Consider the following 19,960-nt stretch of genomic DNA (forward strand, 5'->3'; position numbering starts at 1 on the left):
TAAGTGGACAATAGGTACATATAAACCTACCTTTTACTTTGTCCATTTATACAGTGGTGCCTCACTTAATGAGCGCACCGTACAACGACGAAATCGCATAGCGATCCCTTTTTTGGGATTGCTAATGCGATCGCTCAACGACGTTTAGATAGGGCAAAACTCGCTTTGCGAAGATCGGTAAGCGTTTTGCTTACTGATCTTCGCAAAACGAAGCCCCGACGATCAGCTGTTCGGCTGCCAAAATGGCTGCCGGAAGCCCCAAAATGGCTGCATGCAGCGTTTTTGCGCCCTTCCCTTGCTTAACGAGGGTGTGAAAATGGCTGCCGGCCATAGGAAGCATCGCTGAACGGTGAGTTTTCGGCCCATGGGTTTTTTTGATCCGTTCAGCGATGTTTCGCTATAGCGAAGGTTAATCCGGAACGAATTAACCTCGCTATGCGAGGCACCACTTTACTTTATTTAGAACATAAGAAGAGCCCTGCTGGATCAGGTCAATGGCCCATCTAGTCCAGCTCCCTATATCTCACAGTGGCCACACCAGATTTCCTTTTTGTTATGATGTCGTTTGAATCACCTTCTATGAGATCTAGTACTATAATGGTATTTTACAAGTCTTTTAACTGATTCCATGCTTCAAGCACTGAGTGGTTAAAGAAAAGACTATTAAAAAGGCAAATTACCAACACAGCCTCAAACATAATCTTGAAAGCTGAATGTGCCAAGTGTTCTGTCCCAGCAACACAGGCTGCACAAACTGATTGTGCAGTAAGTCATGTGGTTCCCATTTCAGCCAAAAGCACAACGTAGTGGCAGAAACACTTCTATCTTGGTGTGATTGCAGCTATTTTGAGTGTAAAACAGTTACCTGTTCCACCCCCACCTCTCATATTGGGATGCTCCAAATGGCCACCCCAAGGGAGGCCCAGAAATTGGTCAATCGAAATTGGTCCTTTTTGTGGTGCCCGCTTCACTCTGAAACTCCTTCCTACCAGAGGTGCGATTTGTCCCATCCTTCCTAGCAACTGAAGCCCTGGTTGTTTCTCCAAGCCTATCAATAGTTTGCCCCTAAGTAAGTAATTTTATGTATCCCTTCTGCCACCAGCCTGCCATTACTTTTGCTTTCTTAAAAATGTGATTCCTGTGGAAACTCCCTCCTTTTTTTTTGCTGCTCTTTTATTATTTTTAACATTATTGTTTATGACTGTGTTGTTCTTCTGTTAGCCACCCAGAGTAGTAACGTACAGTAGCTACTACTGGTCAGGATAGAAATTCAAATAAACAAAGAAAGTCAAGCTATAGCCACATAACTACTCAACAGAATTCCAGCCACTATGTTATAGGCAGAACACCTTTAGATGAAACCATGTCAATGTTCCAGAGGTGAGAGAGGGCTCAGATCAATCTCACAAAACTGCAGTGATTCCCTGGACACCTGGCTGAGCAACTGTTATGCATTTGGGCAGAGCAAGGAGAAGGTGGGGCCACTTTATTTCGGAAACTGGTTGGGGTATAGACTTCTATTGTCTTTTCTTTTAGATAGCTACACTCAGTCTTCATTAAATTGGGAATGACTCTGTGTGAATGCGGGGTCGATAACTAACTCTTTTGTATGGGCTTTGATTGGGCAAGTCAAAGGAGAGCTGGGATCAATTTTTCTTTCTCACTATTGCCATTTTCTACTTTCTTTTTTTCTTTTTTCCCAATTTCTGCTGCTGGGCTTTATTTGCAGAACCACTTTTTTCTTGTTGCAGGTGCCTGTTTATGTTCCAGAGTGAGTGGATGTCATACATGTTGCAATTTGATTCAGTCTAGGCAGCCAAAGAATTGATGCTTTTGAATTATGGTGCTGGAGGAGGCTCTTGAGAGTCCCCTGGACTGCAAGGAGAACAAACCTATCCATTTTGAAGGAAATCAACCCTGAGTGCTTACTGGAAGGACAGATCCTGAAGCTGAGGCTCCATTACTTTGGCCATCTCATGAGAAGAAAAGACTCCCTGGAAAAGACCTTGATGTTAGGAAAGTGTGAAGGGCAAGAGGAGAAGGGGACGACAGAGGATGAGATGGTTAAACAGAGTCAATGAAACTACCAACATGAATTTGACCCAACTATGGGAGGCATTGGAAGATAGGAGGACCTGGCGTGCTCTGGTCCATGGGGTCGTGAAGAGTCGGACACAACTAAACGACTAAACGACAACAAGGCAGCAAGTGGGGAGCATTTTGGCAAACCAGAGTACTGACTGCAGATGCTAAGGGGACATCTTCCACACATCCATCACATATTTTCCCTATGCCCATTACTTGGGAGCACAAAAGGAATGAAGCAAGCAACCTTGTAGAAGTTTGCCTAGAAATAGAAGATCCAACATGTTCCCAAAGTTGGTGGCCTTGCACAGGGCCTAGGTCACAAACTTTTATTTACCAATTTCCAGGGAGGGGGGCATTCAGAAACATGCAAATATCTATAAAGGTAAAGGCTCCCTTGACATTTAGTCCAGTCGTGTCTGATTTTAGGGTGCAGTGCTCATCCCCGTCTCCAAGCCATAGAGCCAGCGTTTGTCCAAAGACAGTTTCCGTGGTCACGTGGCCAGCGTGACTAGACACGGAATGCCATTACCTTCCCACCGAGGTGGTACCTATTTTTCTACTTGCATTGGCATGCTTTTGAACTACTAGGTTGGCAGGAGATGGGACAAGCAATGAGAGCTCACTCTGTCAGATGAATTTGATCTTACGACTGATGGTCTTCTGACCTTGGTTTAGGCCACTTCCAAATCAGCACAGACGTATCGGTCCTGATTTGTATGCCAAATATTAGGATACAAATAAGATTGGATTATATGCACACCCTTACGATACCAAGTGTGGTATAGTGGGCAGGGTAATAGACTAGGACTAAGGAGGTCCGGGTTTGAAACCTCTCTCAGGTATGTAAATTCAGTGGGAGTATGGAACTGGTAAAACAACTCCTTAAATATCTCACTTGCTTTGAAAGCCTTGTTAGAGGGTCACTAGAAGTCAGTTTGACTTGAGGACACATAACAGTTTGTACTTGCACATTTGTTAAAAGACAGTGCACATCCCTCAACAATGCCTATGGAAGTAAGGTAAATGATGAACCATGATGTTAGAGAATACTCAGACCAGGGCATCAGTTTAATTTTGCATTCAGTAGGTTCAAAACTATGGCATCAGGACAGTTAAATTGATGAGATATTTAATGGGAACGTGGCATCTGTAACAAAATCAACCTTTGTGGTAAATAACACTCCTGAACAACAGTCCCACAGTTTGATGGAGACAAAACTAAGAGGAGAGTTATTCTGTTCCTGCAAAGAAATGGGTCATCTCCTCAGCTGAGGCAAGCAAACACTGTCCTGTTAACTTGTATACAGAAGTTAAACTGTATCTGCTCTAGAGGCAAATCATCATCATCAACAACAACAACAACAGAGTAGACTTCGCAATGACTGGACTAAATGTGTATCTCACTTGGCTTGTTACTCTGAACTTAATTTTGTCACGGTCACCTTGTGCCCTCTCCATCTATTTGTTGAAAAACTTCCTGTGGAGTAGAGAAGCTTTAAAAAGGGCAAAAGAAAGAAGAAAAAGACAGAAAGAAACAAGTGGGGCTTTTATTGAGTCCTCATCCAGCCCACGCTGAATGTGCTGTTGTGATATTGAGCACTTGCTGTAGAAAGAGGACCTTGGAGAGTACAATTATAAATGAGCCCACATTGCCACCAGAGGTCTTCATTGCCCCATATAGCCAGCACTGCAGTTGCCTTCCCACAATAGCAGACAGTTTGCATGTGAGAGATGGCGGCTTCTGCTAATGAAGCAGTATATGTTGGCCTCAAGCCTCCCCAGTGCTCCATAACACATGCACGCACGCATGCGTGTGTGCGTGCGCACACACACACACATACACACACACACACACGATTTAAGGCAGAAAGAAATGCTGGAATAATTGGCCACGTGTGTTATATCTGTAGGTAAGAATGCAAAATGTGTCATATTTTTAAAATATACTGAGGATATCTATTCTTGTGTCATAGCAATTTTAAGAATGGCAACAAAGACTAGAACAAAGAAAAACCTACAAAGGGAATTGAGAGGACTTTGTGTGTCATACAGTACAATCTCCTGCCCAGCAAACCTGTTTCAGCTGTAAATTCATTTTACTTTTGTTCTCAGGTGCCATCCGGTTGCATCTGGTTTTGCAACATATGCGACTTCTATAAGGAATGATTTAAACAGGGCTACCCTCAGCAAGCCTCCATGGCCAAGCAAGGATTTGAACCAGGACTGCTGAGTCCTTGTATTTTTGCTCTCTGCACTACAGCACACCACTTTATCTTTGTACTTCCTTTATGTGTTTTGGGATTTCTTCCTTTTATTCTGTATATATTTAACATGTGTTTAATCTTGGTGTAGATTATACCCAGACTAGGTGTGGCACAAATACTTAACATAATAGCTGGACCAAACCTTTTAGCCCAACTTTCTTCAATAATTTACTTGGCTGGGATACGTAGGTGAGAAGAAAAAAAAAACTTCAAAGGTTGGCAGTGGGTTTTTACTCCCATGACGCTTGCAGTGGAATGGAGTCATTATTTTTTTTAAAAAAAATGCAACCTGTAGGGAAAATGGCATCCCTCAGACTGAGCAGATAAGAGGTTGATGCACTGATGATGGTTGACAGGCTTCTTCATTTCACCAGAAGATGGCAGGCTAGTGTGGGGGAATCAGGGAAATCTCCATAGTTTAAATTTTATCCCTTACAAAACATTGGGCCTTCCCTCAACTCATCAGCACTCTCTTTTTAGATAGTTGCTTCCTTTTGTTCAAGGAGATGGCCAGCCCTGGGAGAGGGGCAAGCTGTTAACTTACTTAACATTGCAAGGTGACTGAGAAACTATCTCTCTAATATACTGTCGCTGATACACTTTCCAAAGCTTGCTGTGTTTTGTGGAATACCCACAACCACAATAATATGTCACAAAGTCATAGTGTTGTTCATGAATGTTCCCATACAGACACTGGTTAAACTATTCAATACAGTGAGCACATCATTAGAGGCACAGCTGCCCAGATATTTAAAAAAACACATCTGTTTATTCTTGTTGACTCTTTCCTTAGCATTGCCAACTGCAAATTGCTGTGCTTTTCTTTTTTGTCATTTGCCACCGGGAGAGAATCACATGCAAGATTGATTTCTCAGACAAAGAAATGTGAAGGACAATGTTCTGTTGGGTTCTAGTGGCATGCTATACACAATCCTGTGGATCTGATTAAGTTATGATGAGTAGCCAGAAGTGTTCTGTTTTGTTTTTAAAATGGATGAGGGAAATGGGTGAAATGTCTTTACTGAGTCATATGGATAACTCTGATAAGAGGAAAAGACAAGACAATGAAAAGTGGCATATATATAAAAGCACTCCAAACTTTCCTCTCCCAGCTTTGAAAGGCTACTTTGTGTTTGCATTTTGTATTTCAGGATGATATTTTTCCTTACTACTGGTTCTAGTATTAATAGGAGCCCTTCTAGCTGTGTGCATTTTTAGTATGTCTTAATGGGGAGAATGCGACTAGGGAGAGAGTCTTGTGAAATGTACCTGCATTTTCAAATTCCTCAGTGCACCACTAGATGCAGCATCACAGCAGCAGGTTCTTCCCATAGCCTTCATACAATAATACAACATTTAATAGAGCAACATGAATATGCATAGGTTGGATGTGGACCTTACCCGTCACAATGCTGCTTATCTATACAGACACTGACATATAGTAAAGATGTCTGAAAAGTTTTATACCTTTACAAAAGGCCAACAAAAGGTCTATGTTTCACCCCATTACTAGCTGCAAGCTTTGCTTCCCTAAAAACAGCCTGTTGCACATAGATCAAGTGGAAGAGAGTGCATCTTTTTTTAAAAAATGGGCAGGACACTGTGTCTCTACTTGGTCATAAACTTCCTTTGCTATTGTACCTCATGTTAATACAGATCACAGCCTGTCTACACACATAGGCTGAAATCTTTTTGCTTAGCATAGTTAGCCACAACTAGAGTATACCCACTGAATGTATTTGCAAATGGTATAGCCACTGAATTAGTGGGAATTTAGTGAGCCAGTTTCTCTTATCAGTTCCATTGATATAATTAGCCTACTCCAAGTGTAATTTAGTATCTCATGATTTCAGCCATAGTTTGCTGTCTTTGCATTGGTGTCAATGACATAGCATTTTTCCGTGTATAAAACACCCCCATGTATAATACGACCCCCATTTTTCTGACCCCAAATTTAAAAAGCTAAATTTTTAAATTTTACTGTAGCTCTGAAGGTTGCTCATGTGAGAAGGAGAATCTCCTTCTCTTGCAACTCTTCTTCAGCCATTGGAAAAGGAAACTGCGCAGAATGATGTCAGCACCACTTGCTGTCACCTGCAGGGACTGCTCCTTTCCACCGAGCAGAGGTGGCATGGCACATTGGTTTGTGCCTGAGCCCATCAAAGGTGGTGCTGAGCCCTGATTGGCCTAGGCAATGATGGCTCAGGTGGCGGTCCTGGCTTGGCTTGGTACATTCCCTCGCCCCACCTGGACCAGAGGCAGCAGCTCTCAAATGTGCTTTCTTCCTCCTCCTCCTCCTCTTTGCCAGGCTTTGTGTGAATGGAGGTGGCAGCAGTGGCAGAAGCAACCGCCCACCATGTGAAGAGCAGGGGGACCTCCAGACCTATCGTCCTCTTTTCCACCTCTTTCTCCGGTGGCAAAGATGCTGTGCATCCAGAACCTGCACCTTGGAAGGGGGAGTGGGGCCAGTCATGGATGAGACCCTGAAATGTGCTTCTGTGCTCGAGAGCCCCTTCCGCTGTGGCAGCTTGCAGGAGTATCTTCTGGGGTGCTGCGCCATTGCATCGGGAGGCACCTCTGGCAACTGCGGTGGCAAGAGCTGGGCCAAGTCTACCGAGGGAGGGGAAAAACCCCCGGTCTCTCCCTCTCATTTTGCCCCAGAACTTCTCTGTGGGCAGTGCCAAGTTTGCAGTCAGCGGCTCTGAACAGGGGAAAAGGCAGGGGGGCTCACTTGGCAGAGACTGCCATGCCCCCTCAAGCACATTAGCAGGAGAAACCATGAGAGTGGGGGTTGTGTAAAGCAGAGGAGGCCTCCTGTCAGTCCTGCACAAGCGGGGGGGGGGGGCAAACCCTCCTCGGCCGGCCTGCCGTGCACCCTCTGCACCATCTGGTTTGAGCAGCATTCCACTGCACATCGGCTGCTCTGTCCCGGCCGAGCTTTTGCCGCCCTGTGACTGAGGGAAGCCTGTTTGCAGAGGCAAGGTATGGGCCATTTTGTTCTCTCCTTAGCTTACTTCCGTGTATGACCCTCAATTTTTAGTCTAAAGATTTTAAACAAAAGTATCATCTTATACATGGAAAAATACGGTACTTCTCAAATGAAACAACACCCAAAATCTGTTTGTTCCTCATCTTCAGTCCAAAAGCTATAGCATGGCCGGCACCCATTTCTATAGGTTTAAGCATTTTTAAATCTGATATATGAAATGTTTAGTTTTCTGTTTTATCTGCCAAATTTGGAAAAGATTGAGACTACCATTCCAGAAAGTGCTCTTTTAAGTCAATAAGACAAGACAATGTCCCTTTTAACCATTCAGTTTTCTTTCATCTTACAGACTTGGAATCAACTATGGACATGAGCAACCAACAGACTCAGGCAAACAAAACTTGTAAACCGCTACTGTTTGTGCAAATTCTCTGTAAATTGAGCTGACAACGACTGATAGATGGCTTATAAAATGGTGACGTTGATTTGTTGACAAGTATCTCTTCAGCCCATCAAAAATAAATGAATAGAGGTGAGCTTCAGATTTGGGCAAAGTCCAGAAGCATACCCAAAGTGGGCTGAGTTAGATACATTTGGGCAGATGTCTAAATGGAAGGTTCCTTAGAAGGAGACAGAATTTGAATCTTGATACTCTTTATTTGTTTGTTTGTTTGTTTGTTTGTTTGTTTGTTTGTTTGTTTGTTTGTTTATTGGACTTATATACCGCTCCATAGCGCTACAAGCACTCTCCGGGCAGTTTACAATTTAATTATACAGGCTACACATTGCCCCCCCAGCAAGCTGGGTACTCATTTTACTGACCTCGGAAGGATGGAAGGCTGAGTCAACCTTGAGCCGGCTACCCGGGATTTGAACCCCAGGTCGTGAGCACAGTTTTAGCTGCAGTACAGCGTTTTACCCACTGCGGCACGAGGCCTTGTTCTCAATTTCAAATCATACTACAGTCCACAAAACACGGCAGCACTCAAGTGGCCGTGTCCAACGTGCTACAGTACCTGTGAATGGAGTGGCAAAATAGCAGTAACTCTTTGGGCCCTGATATATTTCATTTTAAAAGCCTTACTTAGCCACACGACTTACAGTTCATAATATTTTTATGTATGATATTTGCAGCTTTTTGGCTGCCCTTTGTACAATATTCCCCACTGCCTTTTGATTACTGGCCTGTGAAGAGGCAAAGGGGATTTCTGGTAAGTGATTGAAAAGGGACCCTTGTGAAAATGCAAGAGAAAACCCTATTTCCTGCCAATTTGGAGAAGTGTGGTAGAGGTGAGAGGATTAAGAGAAAAGTGAAAAGACAGTCTTCCTTTAAAGTGCCTTTGTTCCACATGAGTGAACCCTTTAAAGGTTGCTATTATCATTTAAATTGTTGTATCTAAGGTTTTAGAGTTAATACCTTACCAAGGTGAAACACCAAATACAGTTCACACTTTTCTTGTAGCTGTTGCTCAATAAGAGACCGTTCTCTGCTGTGCTGAACTAACAGGTTCAATAGACATCTTCTGCTAAAATATCTTTTATGGAAATGTAGCATTGATTCAATTTGATTTGGTGTTTTTGTTTTGTTTTTAATTTAGGAACATGCATTCAGCCTTGAGGGGGGAAGGAAGGCTGAAACATTTTGCATACTTATTTGAGAATAAATTCATTGCTTTTACTTTTGAACTCTTACTAAATATTGGTCCAAGAAATACTGTGTCACCAGTCACACATATCTGTGAACACTTATCTATCCATGTGTGTGCAACAAGCATACAAATGCTAGAATCATTCAGATACAGAACACAGAGAACTACTTTATGCTGAGTCAGGGTGATGGAATCCATCAAATCCAGTATCACTGACAATTGTGCTCTTAGTGGACTGTGTGCTAAACCAGAGAAATTGAGATACCCTATTCAAGAACCTTGACAACTTTTTGGGATAAGAAATGAGTATTTTACATTAGGAAGGAAGGAAGGAAATAAATTATTACTTCACTACCCTCAGAAACAAACTGAGAACATATTCCCTGATAATTCTTAACATTAATAACACAGAAAGAGATAGAGGAAATGCAGAATTCCAGGGTAAGAATTGGGTTCAGATGAAAGAGGAGTGAAAACTGAAGGAAGAAATATACATTTATTATTAAATATAAATTATTAAAGATATACAGAAGACACACTATTACTGGCAGAAATATCTACTAAAATACTTGAAATAATGAAAAAAGATAAAAAAAGAAAATGCAAATGCACAATTACACCTGAACATTAAGACCAAAATCATGAATACATAAAAATTGCATAACTTTAATACTGACCATAAAGAGATCAAAATTATAAATCATTTTAATGCTTTGCTTCTCTCATCAATCGCAACAAGATCATCAGAAGCCTATGACTCAGAAGGACAGCTAGGAACTAGAAAATATCAATAAGAGCATGGAAGTTTTACTGGAGACCAAGGTTGAAATTTTATACTATGGTATTCCTAGTTAGTATGTGTGGATTTCAAAACTGAACATTGAAGAAAGCTGCCACAAAAAGAGTCGCATCATTCAAAATGTGGCATTGGATGAGAGCTACGTATGTAGCTGAAATGGCTAAAACTATTGCACTTTGTGATCACAATGGGAAGACAAAGCTCAGTGGAAGACAATAATGCTGACAAAGGTCAAATACAACATAAAAAAGGAAGACCAACGATGAGGTGGATTGACTCAATAAAGGAAGTCATAGCCTTGAGTTTACAAGACCTGAACAGAGTTGCTAGTGACAGGACCTTTTAGAAGTCACTAGTTCATAGGGGACCAAATTCTGGGAGGCAGTAGAAGAGAGGAGGGCCTGGCATGCTCTGGTCCATGGGGTCACGAAGAGTCGGACATGATTTAAGGACTAAACAACAACAACAGTTCATAGGGATGCCATAACTTAGAAGCAATTTGATGGCAATTAACACAGAGAGATAAGGAGGAAGATAAGGGTGCAAGGCAGTATCTGAAGAATGCTTTTGTGCTTCATATACTGTACTACTCTTTCTTTTGTGTTTCATTTGGACAATCAGCTGAAACAATCTTAACTTTTCAGTTCACATTGAATAACCAAACTATTCTAACTTTTGGTACTTAGGAGCATTGTGATCTTTAGTCATTCTTCTCAGTACTTTATCATTGATCACTTTTCACTGGTCACTCAATAAATTCTTAGCATTCTGTGAGAAATTCACATTTCAAGACATTTCACTATTCAAGATTGGGATACTGGATGCATGAATAGCACAGGGTTAGTTTCATGTAGAGCACCATGGGTCATCTTGTGGGGATAGGAAGGGAAAAGAGTAAAAGCCTTCAAAGGCACATGGGAGCTCAAGATGGGACAGATTACCCTAAGTCTAACAAGCTTCTCCAGCAATTCATGGACGCAAACTCATAGTACTATCGTCATTCCAGTCTTATCGACAATAGAATGCATATTGACATCAAAAGAAAGGCCTGGGAAATAGAAGGGGACCCAAGAGAAGCTAAATATAGTTTAGTTTACATAGTGTTGAATGCAGTTACAAAATGGAATCTCCCTTCCCTTCTTCCCTCCCCCATTTTAATGGCTTTCAGCGAGAGAGAAATCTGTAACGTTTAATTGATTTAAAATATTGTAATAATTTATAGTATTTTTAGCTTTAAATAATGTTTGTCTCAGTATAAACCACCTTGGTCCTCTCTTGGAGAAAAAGGGGTATCAAGAATAAAACAAAATAATCGAAATGAAATAACTGCTGAATAGCTCAGTGGTTTTTGCATCTGGATGTAGAGTCAGAGGCTGGGAGTTCAATTCCCCACTGTGCCTCCTTGACAGGGGTTGGACTCGATGATCCATAGGTCGCTTCCAGCTCTGTAGTTCTAAGGTGGTGGTGCTGATGTTTCAGATGAATACATGCAGAAACTACAGCATTAATGCTTAAAAATAGATTACAAATTTTAAAAACTATTAAGCACAACGCAGTTGGAAAAAATGGACCTGCCGCCATTTCTTTCTTACATCATTTCCTAGAAGCAATAGAGTCTAATTCAGCCGCGGTTGAATGATGCTGGGGGAGGAAAGACAGACAAAAAGGAAAACAAGAAACGCGAAGCACCAGTACAGAATTCTGTCTGGTCACTTCTAGTTAATCTGAGCATTGTTGTTAATATGTAATCAAGATATTAAGCAGTTACACATACATTGTTAAATCAATCAATTAATGGTCTCAGTTATAAAGGAAATACCAGCTTGGGATTTGACATTTTAGGAATATCATAACGTCTAGAGCTGGCAGAGCATGGCTGATTGTAGAAGATGGATAACTCACCCTAAGGATGTTAAACTGCCAATGAAAACTGTACTTGCTGAAAGCAAATACAGGCCACTACCAGCATCAAACAAAAAGCAAGATCCAAGCCCTTTTCTCATTATAATGTGGAAAATCAGAGCATTTTCTCTCAATTTATATTTCACACAGATCAAGGTTCACTAATGTATCTGCTTGACAGGAGCTAGCAAATTGCTAAACTATACTGACCTTACTGCCATCAACCACTGTACGTGAAAGAGAATTTTAAAAGAGAGAGACATACACAAGGAAAAGGATGAATTTTTCTTTCAGGAAACTACCTCTGTTTGAATGTTCACTAAATTATGTAATTAGGTTCAGGCAATATTCTCAAATGTTTAATTTAGCAGTTGTACTACAGTCCATTAATTATGTCATCTGGTAAATTCCTGTCCTTTCAAGTACCTTCACGAAAGCAATGGTGAAATTAGAAATATGTCTGTTTCATTTTATAGAAATAAAAGGCTTTGATTTTCTGAGAAGATTTGACTTGTCTTGGTGTGCTACACTTGAAATATTTTTATACTTCCTGTTTTTAGCTTTTAAATACTGTTTTCTTTTTCTTAAATGATGTAAGCCACATTGAGACCTTATAAGGAGAAAGGCAACCAGTCTCCTAAATATCTTTCTGTCTGGTAGACTGACCATTAACAGCATAAATCTATGCTTATTTACCGTGAAATAAGTTCCATGGGTCTTACTTTCAGAAGTGTGTGTACGACTGGAGGAAGCATGCATAGTGTGTATGTCACAGTTTAAAATAGTGTGTTAAAATAATTAAGGGGGCCTGAAAATTAAAGTGTGTTTAGAAGTGTGGTTTGAAATAGTTTACTATAGGCAATCAAAATAATTGACTAGTTCTCAAGCTGAGCAAGGCCATTCTACCATAACATTCTGACCGCTGAATGATATTTTCATTACAAAATTAGAAACGATGAATGGCGATCTGACAGTTCACATTCTATGCAGTTATGATGCCCTTGTATCAGAACATTCAAGTCTTCTAAGAATTTAGGGTTTCACGTCTTTGGTGCCGAGGACCCCTGTAACTCCAGGTTCTACAGAAGGCCTAGTCTAGACAATAACAGTATTAGTAAAATGGAAACCTGCCGGATATTAATCTCTGAAGTGACAAATTCTGCTGTAACAATTGAGATTCTTAATAATTTCCCCCCCTGCATTTCTAAGCTCTTAGCCTTACAGATAATATTGTTTTAACTGATAGAGGGATGGTAAGGGTATACATAATTGCTAGAAAAGATAGTCAAGGCAAGGAGCAAGGGATTTCAGGAGGACACTATTAGAAGGGAAAAACTCAACTGAGGCCAGAATTATACAGGGAAAAGAAACATTATTTAAAACATATTTAAAATTCAACCTTCAGATGAACTGACGTTTAAAAGAGTGCCTCCATTATGGAAAAGGAAGCTGGTATTACTTTGCATGGGAAGCATGTTTTATAGGTAGAATGTGAGCTAAAATACTGTTCTGACAGAGGGATGTTTAAAATAGTACGCATGTGAAATTCTTTACTTTATTAATTTCTGCATATGTACACCCGTTGCTGCAAATTATACCTGAAGAGTAAGCAGCAGAGGGTTTGGGAGAGGGTGGCAGAGAGGATGGAGGGTGTGAACGTGCACTGGAAAGTTGTTTGTAATAAGCTTGGATGCTTCTGCTCCTTTAAGAATGCTTTTGCTGGTCTCTGGGAGGCAGAGACAAGGAAAGGACTTGATTAAGAGGCAGTGGGAATCCCAGGAAATATTTGTGTCAGCTTTGATGCATTCTAGGTCCACAAGTTTATTTCTTTTATTTATTTATTTTACTTATCCCCCACATAGGGAAGAACGGCAGGTTGGTAGCCTCCTCTTCTCTCTTGCATGCTCCAGCTGCCAAGAATCTTCCACACCTTGGAGCAAAGGAAGGGGAAAAGGGAATCCAAACAATTTCCTGGAATCCTCAGGCAGGAGGAGTGTCTGTGTGTGTGTGTGTGTGTGTGTGTGTGTGTGTGTGTGTAAGATATATATACACAGACATATATACATACACATACACACACATATACACATACATATACATGTACATGTACCTATGTACGTACGTACATACCTACCTACCTACCTATCTGTCTGTCTGTCTTTCTGTCTGTCTGTCTGTCTCCATGGTTTTTTTGGGGGGGGGAGGAGGAAGGGGTCCAAACACACAACCCCACACAGGGACTGCTGTTGCTGGCAGTCTCCCAGGTGAGAGCACAACAATGTTTCAAATAGTCCTGAGGTTTAAATCAAATCTATTTAGAAAAGAGCTTATTGGAGGGCGAATGTAAATACAGTATAGATAAGCCTGGTGGCGGAGGTTAAGATTTTTCATATATGCTGATGTGATTTTACAATTGCTTGTGCTGTAGTATAGTTTTTTAAAAAATTTATATAGGCTTGTTAAGATATTTTATGTAGATATGACTTAATTGAGAGTTTACAGAATATGTTTTTGTAATACTTTTATTCTTAGGTATCTTGTAACACTTTATCCAAAAGTTTATTATTTCCTTTTGAAGCACGATATTAATTTTTGTTGGAGCATTTTTAGTTTGGTTAGAGTAGTTACTTATATTTTTATTTAGTTCATTAAGTTTTGATACTCTTATTTCTATAATTCTGCATTAGGTTTATATAGTCACATTTCTGGATATACCGCCATACACTCTGCTTGCATATACTTTTCAATAAAAAGAAGAAACATAGAGACTTTTTGGACATTCAGTTTATCTGTCTTGCCTAAGACAAATGAATTAAAGGATATTCAGAAGAAAGAAGGATGATATAAGATGCAGAATATTTTTTCTGAGTCATCCCGGTTTTAGTCCCTTTTGAAATATATGCCAACTGTGAAGAACACAGGATTCTGACTTATTTTCCCCAGAAGTCCATAAAGTTCTTTAGGACTCTTAGGGAACTTCCAGCTTCAGGTTATCTGATCTGATATGTAGAGGGTTTGAAGCTGCCTTATCCACCAATGTTCATTGACTGGAGGTTTTAGTATGTATCTCAAAGGGCAAAGCACAATTTGAAAAAGACCTTGGGGTATCTTCTGAAAAGCTAGCTGGAAACCCAGTTTGACAGTGGCAGTGCTAGGGATTGATCTCCAGCTATCCTCAGGAATACGGTAAGAACAGGAAGAGAAGCACAGTCATTCTGTCAATCATTCTCTCTCACCCTGGCCTACCTCACAGAGGTTCTGTAAGAAAAAGTGGAGGGGGAAAAATTATGCATGCCATTTCAGGCTCATTGGAAGAAAGATGGGTATAAATATAAGCTGCAGTCTAAGTGCTATGGACCTAACGTCCCATACAACTGTGGTTAGGTAAATGTCCAAAACTAAAACCCACACAAATGGCACTATTATACAGGTCTAAACAGACAAACAAATTGATTGTTTTTATTTCTATTTTTCTCAATCCAGATGTTCAATTGTTTACTTTAGGAATGAGTTCACCTCAGCAGTCTTTAATATCTTTCCCAGCTCTTTCATTCTGTCTTTCAGTGGGAAGATTTGTATTCCATGTATCTACAGTAGTATGATACATGTCTTAAAATCAGTGTTAGGATCAGAGTATTAAGAACTTGATTTCTCTTAGATGCTTAGACACATAAACAAGATTTACTGAACATACTTAGCATTTTGAGTAGTTCGAAAGCATGTAATTGTAAGTAGAAAAATAGGTACCACCTCGATGGGAAGGCAATGGTGTTCCGTGTCCAGTCACGCTGGCCACGTGGCCATGGAAACTATCTTTGGACAAACACTAGCTCTATGGCTTGGAAACGGGGATGTGCACATGTGCAAATGGCAGTATGGCGCTCATGCAGGCAGGCGCCCACCCGTGCAAGAGAGTGTGTGTGCTTGTTTGCGCATCTGCGCAAGCACAGGGGGATCTGTCAAAGAAAAAAAAATCTTATTCTTCTGGCAGGGAAAGCCATTGAATGAGACCAGGGAATATGGTGTTGGCTTTGCAGTTAGAAATACTCTGCTGAGAGCCATTGTTCCACCTACTGTTGGGAGTGAAAGAATCCTGTCTCTGCAGCTCCACTCATCAGCGAGACCGATCACCGTCATTAGTGCGTATGCACCAACACTGTCATCTACAGCAAAAGTCAAAGACAAATTCTATGATAATCTTTCAGCTGCTATCAAAAAAATCCCAAGAAAGAGCCGTGGTTCATTCTCAGAGAATTTAATGCTAGAGTTGGTGCTGATCACAATTCTTGGCCCACCTGTCTAGACTGGTTTAGCATTGGGAATACGAACAAAAATGCCCAACGCTTGCTGGACTTTTGCTGTTACTATGGTCTATTTCAGCAACACGTTCTTTAATACGAAGCTTCAATACAGAGACATCCAGGATCGAAGCATTGGCATCAGCTTGATCTGATCCTCACTAGATGCTCTAGCCTTCCTAGTATTATGATCACATGCAGTTATCAGGGTGCTGATTGTGATACTGATCACTCTTTGATGTGTAGCAGAATAAAACTGTGAATAAAGAGATTGTATCATATGAAAAAGGAAGGAAGACCATGTATCGACATCCATAAGACTCATGATCAAAGAAAAGTGGAGGAATTTGCCCAAGCACTTGAGGAAAATCTTCCAGGCCTGACTGAGGCAAATGCACCTGAATGATGGGAACATTTCAAGAACACTGTTTATAACACCGCCCTGTTCATCTTTGGCAGGAAGACCAAAAAGACTACAGACTGGTTCGAAGCCCATTTGGAGGAGTTGATGCCAGCCACTGAGGAAAAGATTAAAGCTCTAGCAGGATACAAAGCCTGTCCTAGTGAGTACAACTTGCAATTTGTTCAAGTTGCTTATAGCAAAGCTCAACAGATTGCCAGGAGATGTTCTAACGATTATTGGCTTCATGATCGCTGCAGATGGAGACAGCAGTCACAAAATTAAAAGACGCCTGTTTCTTGGGAGGAAAGCGATGACAAACCTTGACAGCATCTTAAAATGCAGAGACATCACCTTGCCAATGAAAGTCCGCATAGTCAAAGTTATGGTTTTTCCTGTCGTGATTTATGGAAGTGAGAGCTGGACCATAAAGAAAGCAGACCACCGAAGAATTGATGCCTTTGAATTGTGGTGCTGGAGGAGGCTCTTGAGAGTCCCCTGGACTGCAAGGAGAACAAACCTATCAATTCTAAAGGAAATCAACCCTGAGTGCTCACTGGAAGGACAGATCCTGAAGCTGAGGCTCCAGTACTTTGGCCATCTCATGAGAAGAGAAGACTCCTTGGAAAAGACCTTGATGTTAGGAAAGTGTGATGGCAAGAGGAGAAGGGGATGACAGAGGATGAGATGGCTGGTCAGTGTCTACGAAGCAACCAACATGAAATTGACACAACTACGGGAGGCAGTGGAAGACAGGAGGGCCTGGCGTGCTCTGGTCCATGGGGTCACAAAGAGTCGGACACAACTAAACGACTAAACAACAATAATCCTAGCTAGAAGCTTTGAGTTTTATTACTATATTCAAAAAAAATCCTTTTCAAGTATATCAAATCCCTCTGAAACTTTTATAACTCTGCGGTTTCTGAGAAGAATCATTAAAAGATTTAGATAGTAAATATTTTACGGAAATGGATAATAAGAAATTATTAGAGATTCAAACTAAAAGGAGGAAGTTAGAAAGCGCAGAGTTATAAAAGTTTCAGAGGGATTTGATATACTTGAAGAGGAATTTTTTTTGAATATAGTAATAAAACTCAAAGCTTCTAGCTAGGATTGTTGTTGTTTAGTCGTTTAGTTGTGTCCGACTCTTCTCTTGTTTTTTTTTTTAATTCTACAGAATTCTCATATAGCAATTCCACTCATAATGGCTTTCATCATGTTCCATAACACTCCTATTTTACTCCTTCCTACTTCATTAATTCACCATATTTTCATCCATTTTTTCTTAATTCTATGCACTACATCAGTATACTGAAAAATATTGGAATCTATTCCCCATCTTCTAGCTTCTCTATAGTCTTTCCTAACTTTCATCTCCATCATCATCATTGCATGATCCATTATTTTTATCACATTAATATTTGTATCTACTACTTTAGAAATTAAATTTTGCATCACTGAGACCTGGGTGGGAGAGGAAGGTGGTGTCCCCCTCTCCCAGCTGTGTCCTCCTGGGTACTCGGTCCAGCACCAATGTCGCTCGGAGGGTCGGGGAGGGGGAGTTGCTATAGTCTATAGGAGCTCTATCTCCTTGACCAGGCTTCCTATTCCCTTGAGAGGAGGTCTTGAGGCCCTGTATTGTGTGTTGGGCTTACGAGACAGATTAGGGATTCTGTTGGTGTACCGCCCACCCTGCTGCATACCAACAGTCTCCCTACCTGAGCTGACGGAGGTCGTCTCGGACCTGGTGTTGAGGACTCCCAGGCTGTTGGTGCTGGGAGACTTCAACATCCATGCCGAGGCTGCCTTGACTGGGGCGGCTCAGGACTTCATGGCCGCCATGAAAACCATGGGGCTGTCTCAATGTGTCATTGGCCCGACACATGAGAAGGGCCATACCTTGGACCTGGTTTTCTCAACGGGACTGGAAGGTGGTGGTTTGGATGTGGAGGGGCTGGTTGTGACCCCATTGTCATGGTCAGACCACTTCCTGGTCAAGTTCAGTCTATTAGCTTCTTCTTCCCTCTGCAAGGGTGGTGGATCGATTAAGATGATCCGCCCCCGGAGACTAATGGATCCGGATGGTTTCCTGAATGCTCTGGGGGATTATCCATCTGATATGGTCGTCGCTCCTGTCGAAGCTCAGGTCACCCTATGGAATAGGGAGATGACCCGGGCGGTTGACACGATTGCGCCTAAGCGCCCTCTCCCTGCTCGCCGAGCCCAGACAGCTCCTTGGTATACTTCTGAACTGCGGGCGATGAAGCGAGAGGGGAGACGGCTGGAGCACAGGTGGAGGAAGTCCCGCTGGGAATCCGATCAAACACGACTTAGAGCCCATTATCGGGGCTATTTCGTGGCAATACGGCTGGCGAAACAGCAATATTTCTCCAGCCGCATTGCTTCCTCAGAATGTCATCCAGCAGAGCTGTTTCGGGTGGTCCAGGATCTTCTTCAACCGGGAAATCTGGTGGAGGTCCTGGACTGCTCATCAGCTCGCTGTGACGAGTTTGCTATTCATTTTGAGGAAAAAATCGCTCAGATTCGCAGCGGGCTGGACTCCACTGTTACTGCAAAATTGGAAGATGTGTCCAGTGTGCCGTGCTTAGGTCAAACTTTAATGGATGAGTTTCAATTGTTGAGACCCGAGGATGTGGACAAGGTGCTTGGATCTGTCCATTCTACCACCACGCTGCTCGACCCTTGCCCATCTTGGCTAATCGGAAGTTCTGCCAGGGGGGTTCGCACCTGGGTCCAGGAGGCTGTGAACGCCTCTTTGAGAGATGGAGTGGTCCCTACCACCTTGAAAGAGGCAGTAATTCGACCACTCCTTAAAAAGCCTAACCTGGACCCAAGGCTGGTGGTTAACTACCGACCAGTGGCGAACCTCCCTTATTTGGGCAAGGTGTTGGAGCGGGTTGTGGCCGGGCAACTCCAGGCGCTGCTGGATGAAACGGATTTTCTGGATCCATTTCAATCAGGTTTCAGGCCGGGTTTTGGTACAGAGACTGCCTTGGTCGCCCTGTACGATGATCTTTGCCGGGAGGGAGACAGGGGGAGTGTGACCCTGTTGATACTCCTGGACCTCTCAGCGGCTTTCGACACCATCGACCATGGTGTCCTTCTGGATAGGCTGGCTGGGTTAGGAGTTGGGGGCACTGTTTTACGGTGGTTCCGCTCCTTCCTAGCTGACCGTGTCCAGAGGGTGGTGCTGGGGGACAGTTGCTCTGCCCCATGGCATTTATGTCATGGGGTTCCTCAGGGCTCGATACTGTCCCCCATGCTGTTTAACATCTACATGAAACCGCTGGGAGAGGTCATCAGGAGGTTTGGGCTGAGGAGTCAGCAATATGCTGACGACACTCAGCTCTACTTCTCGTTTTCCACCAATCCAGGTGAGGCGGTTTCTGTGCTGAACTCGTGTCTGGACCTGATAATGGACTGGATGAGGGTTGATAAATTGAAACTCAATCCAGACAAGACGGAAGTGCTGTTAGTGGGTGCTTCGCCGGACAGGTTGGAGGGCCATTTCCCTGCCCTGAATGGGGTTACACTCCCCCTAAGGGACAGGTTC

Source organism: Pogona vitticeps, chromosome 2 (genome assembly GCF_051106095.1).
Source record: "Pogona vitticeps strain Pit_001003342236 chromosome 2, PviZW2.1, whole genome shotgun sequence".
In the NCBI taxonomy this organism is placed as follows: domain Eukaryota; kingdom Metazoa; phylum Chordata; class Lepidosauria; order Squamata; family Agamidae; genus Pogona; species Pogona vitticeps.